This window comes from Bubalus bubalis, chromosome 14, assembly GCF_019923935.1.
Source record: "Bubalus bubalis isolate 160015118507 breed Murrah chromosome 14, NDDB_SH_1, whole genome shotgun sequence".
Taxonomy (NCBI): domain Eukaryota; kingdom Metazoa; phylum Chordata; class Mammalia; order Artiodactyla; family Bovidae; genus Bubalus; species Bubalus bubalis.
Genome location: NC_059170.1, coordinates 22,715,527 through 22,725,542, shown reverse-complemented (window position 1 = coordinate 22,725,542; position 10,016 = coordinate 22,715,527).

The window sequence follows — 10,016 nt, the reverse complement described above, 5'->3', positions numbered from 1 at the left end:
AGTCTGGTAGGTACCTCTAAATAAGAGGATATAAAACATTCCACTGCAAAAGCATGACTGCTAGGAGGGAAAGAATTTGTAGGCTTTATATAGTCTTGTGTAGGAGTAGAGGGTTTTCTTTACAGACCATCTTTTATCTTGATAAATACACTATTTTTATTAATAATTGACTTTGGGGCCTTAATTTCTGAGAGATAAATATTTGATATATTAACACATTGAAGTTTCAAAGTTATTTCTTTGGCTTAACTGAGAAGATGTAGGATAAAGCCTTCCTCTCTTAGATGTGTAACTAACTTGTATATTGAGAAAGCAAGAGAGTTCCAGGAAAACATCTATTTCTGCTTTATTGATTATGCCAAGCCTTTGACTGTGTGGATCGCAATAAACTGTGGAAAATTCTGAAAGAGATGGAAATACCAGACCACCTGATCTGCCTCTTGAGAAACCTATATGCAGGTCAGGAAGCAACAGTTAGAACTGGACATGGAACAACAGACTGGTTCTAAATAGGAAAAGGAGTATGTCAAGGCTGTATATTGTCACCCTGCTTATTTAACTTATATGCAGAAGTATATCATGAGAAACGCTGGACTGGAAGAAGCACAAGCTGGAATCAAGATTGCTGGGAGAAATATCAATAACCTCAGATATGCAGATGACACCACCCTTATGGCAGAAAGTGAAGAGGAACTCAAAAGCCTCTTGATGAAAGTGAAAGTGGAGAGTGAAAAAGTTGGCTTAAACCTCAACATTCAGAAATGAAGATCATGGCATCTGGTGCCATCACTTCATGGGAAATAGATGGGGAAAGAGTGGAAACAGTGTCAGACTTTATTTTTTTGGGCTCCAAAATCACTGCAGATGGTGATTGCAGCCATGAAATTAAAAGACGCGTACTCCTTGGAAGGAAAGTTATGACCAACCTAGATAGAATATTGAAAAGCAGAGACATTATTTTGCCAATAAAGGTCCGTCTAGTCAAGGCTATGGTTTTTCCAGTGATCATGTATGGATGTGAGAGTTGGACTGTGAAGAAAGCTGAGAGCCGAAGAATTGATGCTTTTGAACTGTGGTGTTGGAGAAGACTCTTGAGAGTCCCTTGGACTGCAAGGAGATCCAACCAGTCCATTCTGAAGGAGATCAGCCCTGGGATTTCTTTGGAAGGAATGATGCTAAAGCTGAAACTCCAGTACTTTGGCCACCTCATGCGAAGAGTCGACTCATTGGAAAAGACTCTGATGCTGGGAGGGATTGGGGGCAGGAAGAGAAGGGGACAACAGAAGATGAGATGGCTGGATGGCATCACTGACTCGATGGATGTGAATCTGTGTGAACTCCGGGAGTTGGTGATGGATAGGGAGGCCTGGTGTGCTGCGATTCATGGGGTCGCAAAGAGTCGGACATGAATGAGCAACTGAACTGAACTGAAGTTCAGAAGGAAAACTATACCCTTAAAGAATAGAGCCATAAGAATAGGAAGTCAGCATGATATGAATAGTCATGCAGAGAATTCTGGCCATAACCCTAAGTCTCTTGGCTATTTTTTATTTTTATTTTTTGGCCGCATCACATGACGCCTGGGATCCTGGTTCTTCAACCAGGGATTGAACCTGCATTCCCCTGCATTGGGAGCATAGAGTCTTAACCATTGGACCACCTGGGAAGTCCTTCTTGAATCTTTTAAAAATCATTTTAATTAAAGTGCAACATATCTATAAAAGAGTGCAAAAGTCCTAAGTATAGCATATAGTCTAATGAATTACCACAAAAGTAACAAGTCCAAGTAACAAAAACACAGGTTAAGAAATAAAACTGCTAACATATAAATACTTCATTTTCCTTTGCAGAGTTAGTATTATCCTGATTTCTAATACCATAAAACTATTTTTCTTTTTTTAAACTCTATATAAAAGGGAATTATAGTTTCCTTTACTCATCATTGTATCATCAAGATTGATCCACGTTATTGTGTGGGGAAACAGTCTATTTGTTGTCACTGTAATGTAGTGTATTTGTTCTCTTCTTAATGTACTGTACAGCTAAGATGATGCTTCTGTGAACATTCTTATACAGGCCTTTGGGTCACATTTGTACTTCTTTCTGTTATGTATCTGTATATGGTGAAGCATATGAAATGCATACGTTGAATTTTTCATTTATATACCTACCAGCTTCCCTGGTGACTCAGACAGTAAAGAATCCTCCTGCAAAGCGGGAGACCCAGGTTTGATCCTTGGGTTGGGAAGATCCCCTGAAGGAGGGCATGGAAACCCACTCTGGTAACCTTGCCTGGAGAATCACCATGGACAGAGAAGCCTAGCAGGCTACAGTCCATGGGGTTACAAAGGGTCAGATACGATTGAGCAACTTACTTACCAGCAGCATATAAATGTTCCAGTTCCTCCACATCCTTAGCAACATGTGAAACTATCATGTTCAACCATTTGGTGTATGCTAAGTAACATGTCTATTACTCCAGGTGTTTCTTGACTTCCTACTTTTGCATTCCAGTCCCTATAATGAAAAGGACATCTTTTTTGGGTGTTAGTTCTAAGAGGTCTTGTAGGTCTTCATAGAACTGTTCAACTTCTAACAGGCAAATTTGGCCTTGGAATACGGAATGAAGCAGGGCAAAGGCTAATAGAGTTTTGCCAAGAGAATGCACTGGTCATAGCAAACACCCTCTTCCAAAAACACAGGAGAAGACTCTACACATGGACATAACCAGATGGTCAACACCAAAATCAGATTGATTATATTCTTTGCAGCCAAAGATGGAGAAGCTCTATACAGTCAGCAAAAACAAGACTGGGAGCTGACTGTGGCTCAGATCATGAACTCCTTATTGCCAAATTCAGACTTAAGTTTAAAAAAGTAGGGAAAACTACTAGACCATTCAGGTATGACCTAAATCAAATCCCTTGTGACTATACAGTCGAAGTGAGAAATAGATTTAAGGGACTAGATCTGATAGACAGAGTACAGGATGAACTATGGACGGAGGTTCGTGACATTCTACAGGAGACAGGGATCAAGACCATCCCCATGGAAAAGAAATGCAAAAAAGCAAAATAGCAGTCTGAGAAGGCCTTACAAATAGCTGTGAAAAGAAGAGAAGCGAAAAGCAAAGGAGAAAAGGAAAGATATAAACATCTGAATGCAGAGTTCCAAAGAATAGCAAGGAGAGATAAGAAAGCCTTCCTCAGAGATCAGTGCAATGAAATAGAGGAAAACAACAGAATGGGAAAGACTAGAGATCTCTTCAAGAAAATCAGAGATACCAAGGGAATATTTCATGCACAGATGGCTGGATAAAAGACAGAAATGGTATGGACCTAACAGAAGCAGAAGATATTAAGAAGAGGTGGGAAGAATATGCAGAACTGTACAAAAAAAGATCTTCACGACCCAGATAATCACAATGGTGTGATCACTCACCTACAGCCAGACATCCTGGAATGTGAAGTCAAGTGGGCCTTAGAAAGCATCACTATGAACAAAGCTAGTGGAGATGATGGAATAGCTCCAGTTGAGCTATTTCAAATCCTGAAAGATGATGCTGTGAAAGTGCTGCACTCAATATGCCAGCATATTTGGAAAACTCAGCAGTGGCCACAGGACTGGAAAAGGGCAGTTTTCATTCCAATTCCAAAGAAAGGCAATGCCAAAGAATGTTCAAACTATCGCACAATTGCACTCATCTCACATGCTAGCAAAGTAATTGCTCAAAATTCTCCAATCCAGGCTTCAACAGTACGTGAACCATGAACTTCCAGGTGCTCAAGCTGAATTTAGAAAAGGCAGAGGAACCAGAGATCAAATTGCCAATATCCGTTGGATCATTGAAAAAGCAAGAGAGTTCCAGAAAAACATCTATTTCTGCTTTATTGACTATGCCAAGCCTTTGACTGTGTGGGTCGCAATAAACTGTGGAAAATTCTTCAAGAGATGGGAATACCAGGCCATCTGACCTGCCTCTTGAGAAACCTGTATGCAGGCCAGGAAGCAACAGTTAGAACAGGACATGGAACAACAGACTGGTTCCAAATAGGAAAAGGAGTACGTCAAGGCTGTATATTGTCACCCTGCCTATTTAACTTATATGCAAAGTACATCATGAGAAACGCTGGGCTGGAAGAAGCACAAGCTGTAATCAAGATTGCTGGGAGAAATATGAATAATCTCAGATATGCAGATGACACCACCCTTATGGCAGAAAGTGAAGAGGAACTAAAAAAGCCTCTTGATGAAAGTGAAAGAGGAGAGTGGAAAAAGTTGGCTTAAACCTCAACATTCAGAAATTAAGATCATGGCGTCTGGTCTCATCACTTTATGGCAAATAGATGGGGAAAAAGTGGAAACAGTGTCAGACTTTATTTTTCTGGGCTCCAAAATCACTGCAGATGGTGATTGCAGTCATGAAATTAAAAGACGCTTTCTCCTTGGAAGGAAAGTTATGCCCAACCTAGACAGCATATTAAAAAGCAGAGATATTACTTTGCCAACGAAGGTCCGTCTAGTCAAGGCTATGGTTTTTCCAGTGGTCATGTATGGATGTGAGAGTTAGACTGTGAAGAAAGCTGAGCACTGAGGAATTGATGCTTTTGAACTGTGGTGCTGGAGAAGACTCTTATGAGTCCCTTGGACTGCAAAGAGATCCAAACAGTGCATCCTAAAGGAGACCAGTCCTGGGTGTTCATTGGAAGGACTGATGCTGAGGCTGAAACTCCAATACTTTGGCCACCTCATGTGAAGAGTTGACTAATTGGAAAAGACCCTGATGCTGGGAGGGATTGGGGGCAGGAGAAGAAGGGGATGACAGAGGATGAGATGGCTGGATGGCATCACCGACTCAATGCACATGAGTTTGGGTGAACTCCGGGAGTTGGTGATGGACAGAGGGGCCTGGCGTGCTGTGATTCATGGGGTCACAAAGAGTTGGACACGACGAGCGACTGAACTGAACTGAAGTAACATGTCACTGACAGTTTAATTGACTTGATAGTTAATAAGTATTGACACCCTTTTTAGTGGCCATCTAGATACCTGATTTCATGACGTGCTTGCTCATGCCTTTTTCACACTCTGTGGTAAGCAAGCAAGATATAAATTCCCATCCTCTTTACTTTACATCTGCTGAACTATCACATTATTTTCTTTGCTTTTTTGACTGGAGCATTTTAGTAAATTCTATGGTTCCAACCCAGCTTTCCTCCTCGAATCATGAATCTTCATAGGATAAAAGACAGACAGAGGAGGCTGGGATGAAATTTTATAATGAAAAAAAATTGACATTTTGACAGGAAGGTTTTCAAAAGGGGCAAAGTTGATAATCTTCAGTAAACATGTTGACTTGAGGTGGTATGGAAATGTTTCATGTGAACAGTTTCCTTTTCTAGATAAGTAATTAGGGTTGAATATGTGCTTATACAGCACATTTTGCCACTTAAACAGTAGCGCAGTTCAACTTCTTCAGCTTTGCATTTCTTTCTACAGAATCCTTGGTTATTCTCACATTTCTTTTCTTTCTCCATCGTCTGTCTTCTTGGTAAATTCTTCATGCTTCCTGAGAAAGATATGACTATGGTTAATCGCTATACAACCATGATAACAAGACATAAAATGTTAAGGACATAGGAGCTATAATAAACATCATCTGGATTCAAATCCAGGCTCTGTTATTTGCTACACCTTGGTTTTTGAATAAGTAACTTTGTCTCTCTGTCTGTCTATTGCTTTCAGCTCTACAATGTCAATAACAGTAAGCTACTTCTTGAAGTTTTGTGATTATTGAACGAGTTAATATTTTAAAATGCTTAGAATGCTGTCTGGCCCTTACTAAAATGGAAACAAACTTTAGGTTTTGTTGTTGTTCCTATTGTTATTTTTTTCTTGAAATTTTATTTTATTACTTTATTTTTTTAATTGGAGGATAATTGCTTTACAATATTGTTTCAGTGCCTGCTATACATCAACATGAATCAGCCTTAGGTATACATGAGTCCCCTCCCTCTTGAACCTCCCTCCCACCTCCCACCCCATTCCATCTCTCTAGGTTGTCACAAAACATCAGATTTGAGTTCCGAGTATCATACAGCAAATTCCCAATGGCTATCTATTTCACATCTGGTAATGTATATGCTTCAATCATACTCTCTAAATTCATCCCACCTTCTCCTCCCACTGTGCCCCCAAGTCTGTTTTTATGTCTGCATCTCCTTTGCTGGCCTGCAAATATGTTACCAGTACAATTTTTCTAGATTCTGTGTATATGCATTCATATATGATATTAATTTTTCTCTTTCTCCCTTACTTCACTCTGTATAATAGGCTCTAGTTTCATCCACCTCATTAGAACTGACTCAAGGCGTCCCTTTTTATGTCTGAGTAATATTCCATTTTATATATGTACCATAGCTTCCTTATCCATTCATCTGTCAGTGGACATCTAGGTTGCTTCCATGTCCTGGCTATTGTAAATAGTGGTACAATGTACATTGGAGTCCATGTGTCTTTTTTGATTATGTTTACCTCAGTTTATATGCCCAGTAGTGGGTTGTTCAGTCATATGATATTTTTATTCTTAATTTTTAAAGGAATCTCCATACAGTTCTCCATAGTGGCTGTATCAATTTACATTCCCACCAACAGGGCAAGAGAGTTCCCTTTTATCCACACCCTCTCCAGCATTTATTGTTTGTAGGTTTTTGATAACAGCCATTCTGATGGGTGTGAGGTGATATCTCATTATAGTTTTGATTTCCATTTCTATAATAAGTAGGGATATTGAGCATCTTTTCACATGTCTGTTAGCTAGCCATCTGTATGTCTTTTTTTGGATAAATGTCTGTTTAGGTCTTCTCTCTGCTTTTTCTTACTTTCTTTTTTTAATTTATTTATTTTAATTGGAGGCTAATTACTTTACAATACTGTAGTGGGTTTTGCCATACATTGACATGAATCAACCATGGGTATACATGTGTTCCCATCCTGAACCCTCCTCCCACCTCCCTCCCCATCCCATCCCTCAGGGTCAACCCAGTGCACCAGCCCTGAGCACCCTGTTTCATGCATTGAACCTGACTGGTGATCTGTTCTACATATGATAATATACATGTTTCAATGCCGTTCTCTCAAATCATCCCATCCTCACTTTCTCCCACAGAGTCCAAAAGACTGTTCTATACATTTGTGTCTCTTTTGCTGTCTCGCATATAGGGTCATCGTTACCATCTTTCTAAATTCCATATATATGCGTTAGTATACTGCATTGATGTTTTTCATTCTGACTTACTTTACTCTGCATAATAGGCTCCAATTTCATCCACCTCATTAGAACGGATTCAAATGTATTCTTTTTAATGGCTGAGCAATATTCTGTTGTGTATATGTACCACAGCTTTCTTATCCATTCATCTGCCAATGGACATCTAGGTTGCTTCCGTGTCCTGGCTATTGTAAACAGTGCTGCAATGAACATTGGGGTACACATGTCTCTTTCAATTCTGGTTTCCTCAGGGTGTATGCCCAGCAGTGGGATTGCTGGGTCATATGGCAGTTCTATTTCCAGTTTTTTAAGGAATCTCAATACTGTTCTCCATAGTGGCTGTACTAGTTTGCATTCCCACCAACAGTGTAAGAAGGTTCCCTTTTCTTCACACTCTCTCCAACATTTATTGTTTGTAGACTTTTGGATAGCAGCCATTCTGGCCGGCATGAGATGGTACCTCATTGTGGTTTTGATTTGCATTTCTCTGATAATGAGTGATGTTGAACATCTTTTCATGTGTGTTAGCCATCTGTATGTCTTCTTTGAAGAAATGTTTGTTTAGTTCTTGGCCCATCTTTTGATTGGGTCGTTTATTTTTCTGGTATTGAGCTTCATGAGCTGCTTGTATATTTTTGAAATTAATTCTTCTTCAGTTGCTTCATTTGCTATTATTTTCTCCCATTCTGAAGGCTGTCTTTTCACCTTGCTTAGAGCTTCATTTGTGTGCAAAAGCTTTTAAGTTTAATTAGGTCCCATTTGTTTATTTTTGCTTTTATTTCCATTACTCTGGGAGGTGGGTCATAGAGGATCCCGCTGTGATTTATGTCAGAGAGTGTTTTGCCTATGTTTTCCTCCAGGAGTTTTATAGTTTCTGGTCTTACATTTAGATCTTTAATCCATTTTGAATTTACTTTTATTTATGGTGGTAGAAGTGTTCTAGTTTCATTCTTTTATAAGTGGTTGACCAGTTTTGCCAGCACCACTTGTTAAAGAGATTGCCTTTTTTCCATTGTATATTCTTGCCTCCTTTGTCAAAGATAAGGTGTCCATAGGTGCATGAATTTATCTCTGGGCTTTCTATTTTGTTCCATTGATCTATATTTCTGTCTTTGTGCCAGTACCATACTGTCTTGATGACTGTAGCTTTGTAGTATAGCCTGAAGTCAGGCAGGTTGATTCCGCCAGGTCCATTCTTCTTTCTTAAAATTGCTTTGGCTATTTGAGATTTTTTGTATTTCCATACAAATTGTGAAATTATTTGTTCTAGTTGTGTAAAAAATACCATTGGTAGCTTGATAGGGATTGCATTGAATCTATAGATTGCTTTAGGTAGTATATTCATTTTCACTATATTGATTCTTCCAATCCATGAACATGGTATATTCCTCCATCTATTTGCATCCTCTTTGATTTCTTTCATCAGTGTTTTATAGTTTTCTATATATAGGTCTTTTGTTTCTTTAGGTAGATTTATTCCTAAGTATTTTATTCTTGTCATTGCAATAGTGAATGGAATTGTTTCCTTAATTTCTCTTTCTGTTTTTTCATTGTCAGTGTATAGGAATGCAAGTGATTTCTGAGTGTTAATTTCATATCCTGTAACTTTACTATATTCATTGATTAGCTCTATTAATTCATTGATTAGTTTTCTGGTGGAGTCTTTAGCATTTCTATGTAGAGGATCATGTCATCTGCAAACAGTGAGAGTTTTACTTCTTCTTTTCCAATCTGTATTCATTTTATTTCTTTTTCTTCTCTTATTGCTGTGGTGAAAACTTCCAAAACTATGTTGAATAGTAGTGGTGAGAGTGGGCACCCTGTCTTTCAATTTTTCACCATTGAGGATAATGTTTGCTGTGGGTTTGTCATATATAGCTTTTATTATGTTGAGGTATGTTCCTTCTGTTCCTGCTTTCTGGAGGGTTTTTATCATAAATGGATGTTGAATTTTGTCAAAGGCTTTCTCTGCATTGATTGAGATAATCATATGGTTTTTATCTTTCAATTTGTTAATGTGGTGTATTACATTGACTGATTTCTGGATATTAAAGAATCCTTGCATCCCTGGGATAAAGCCCCCTTGGTCATGATGTATGATCTTTTTAGTATGTTGTTAGATTCTGTTTGCTAGGATTTTGTTAAGGATTTTTGCATCTGTGTTCATCAGTGATATTGGCCTGTAGTTTTCTTTTTTTGTGACATCTTTGTCTGGTTTTGGTATTAGGGTGATGGTGGCCTCACAGAATGAGTTCGGAAGTTTATCTTCCTCTGCAATTTTCTGGAAGAGTTTGAGTAGGATAGCTGTTGGCTCTTCTCTAAATTTTTGGTAGAATTCAGCTATGAAGCCATCTGGTTCTGGACTTTTGTTTGGTGGAAGACTTCTGATTACAGTTTAGATTTCTCTGCTTGTGATGGGTCTGTTAAAATTTTCTATTTCTTCGTGGTTCAGTTTTGGAAAGTTATACTTTTCTAAGAATTTGTCCATTTCTTCCAAATTGTCCATTTTATTGGCATATAGTTGCTGATAGTAGTCTCTTATGAGCCTTTGTATTTCTGTGTTGTCTGTTGTGATTTCTCCATTTTCATTTCTAATTTTGTTGATTTGATTCTTCTCCCTTTCTTTCTTGATGAGTCTGGCTAATGGTTTGTCAAGTTTATCTTCTCAAAGAACCAGCTTTTAGCTTTATTTTTGCTATGGTCTCTTTTGTTTCTTTTCCATTTATTTTTGCCCTAATTTTTATAA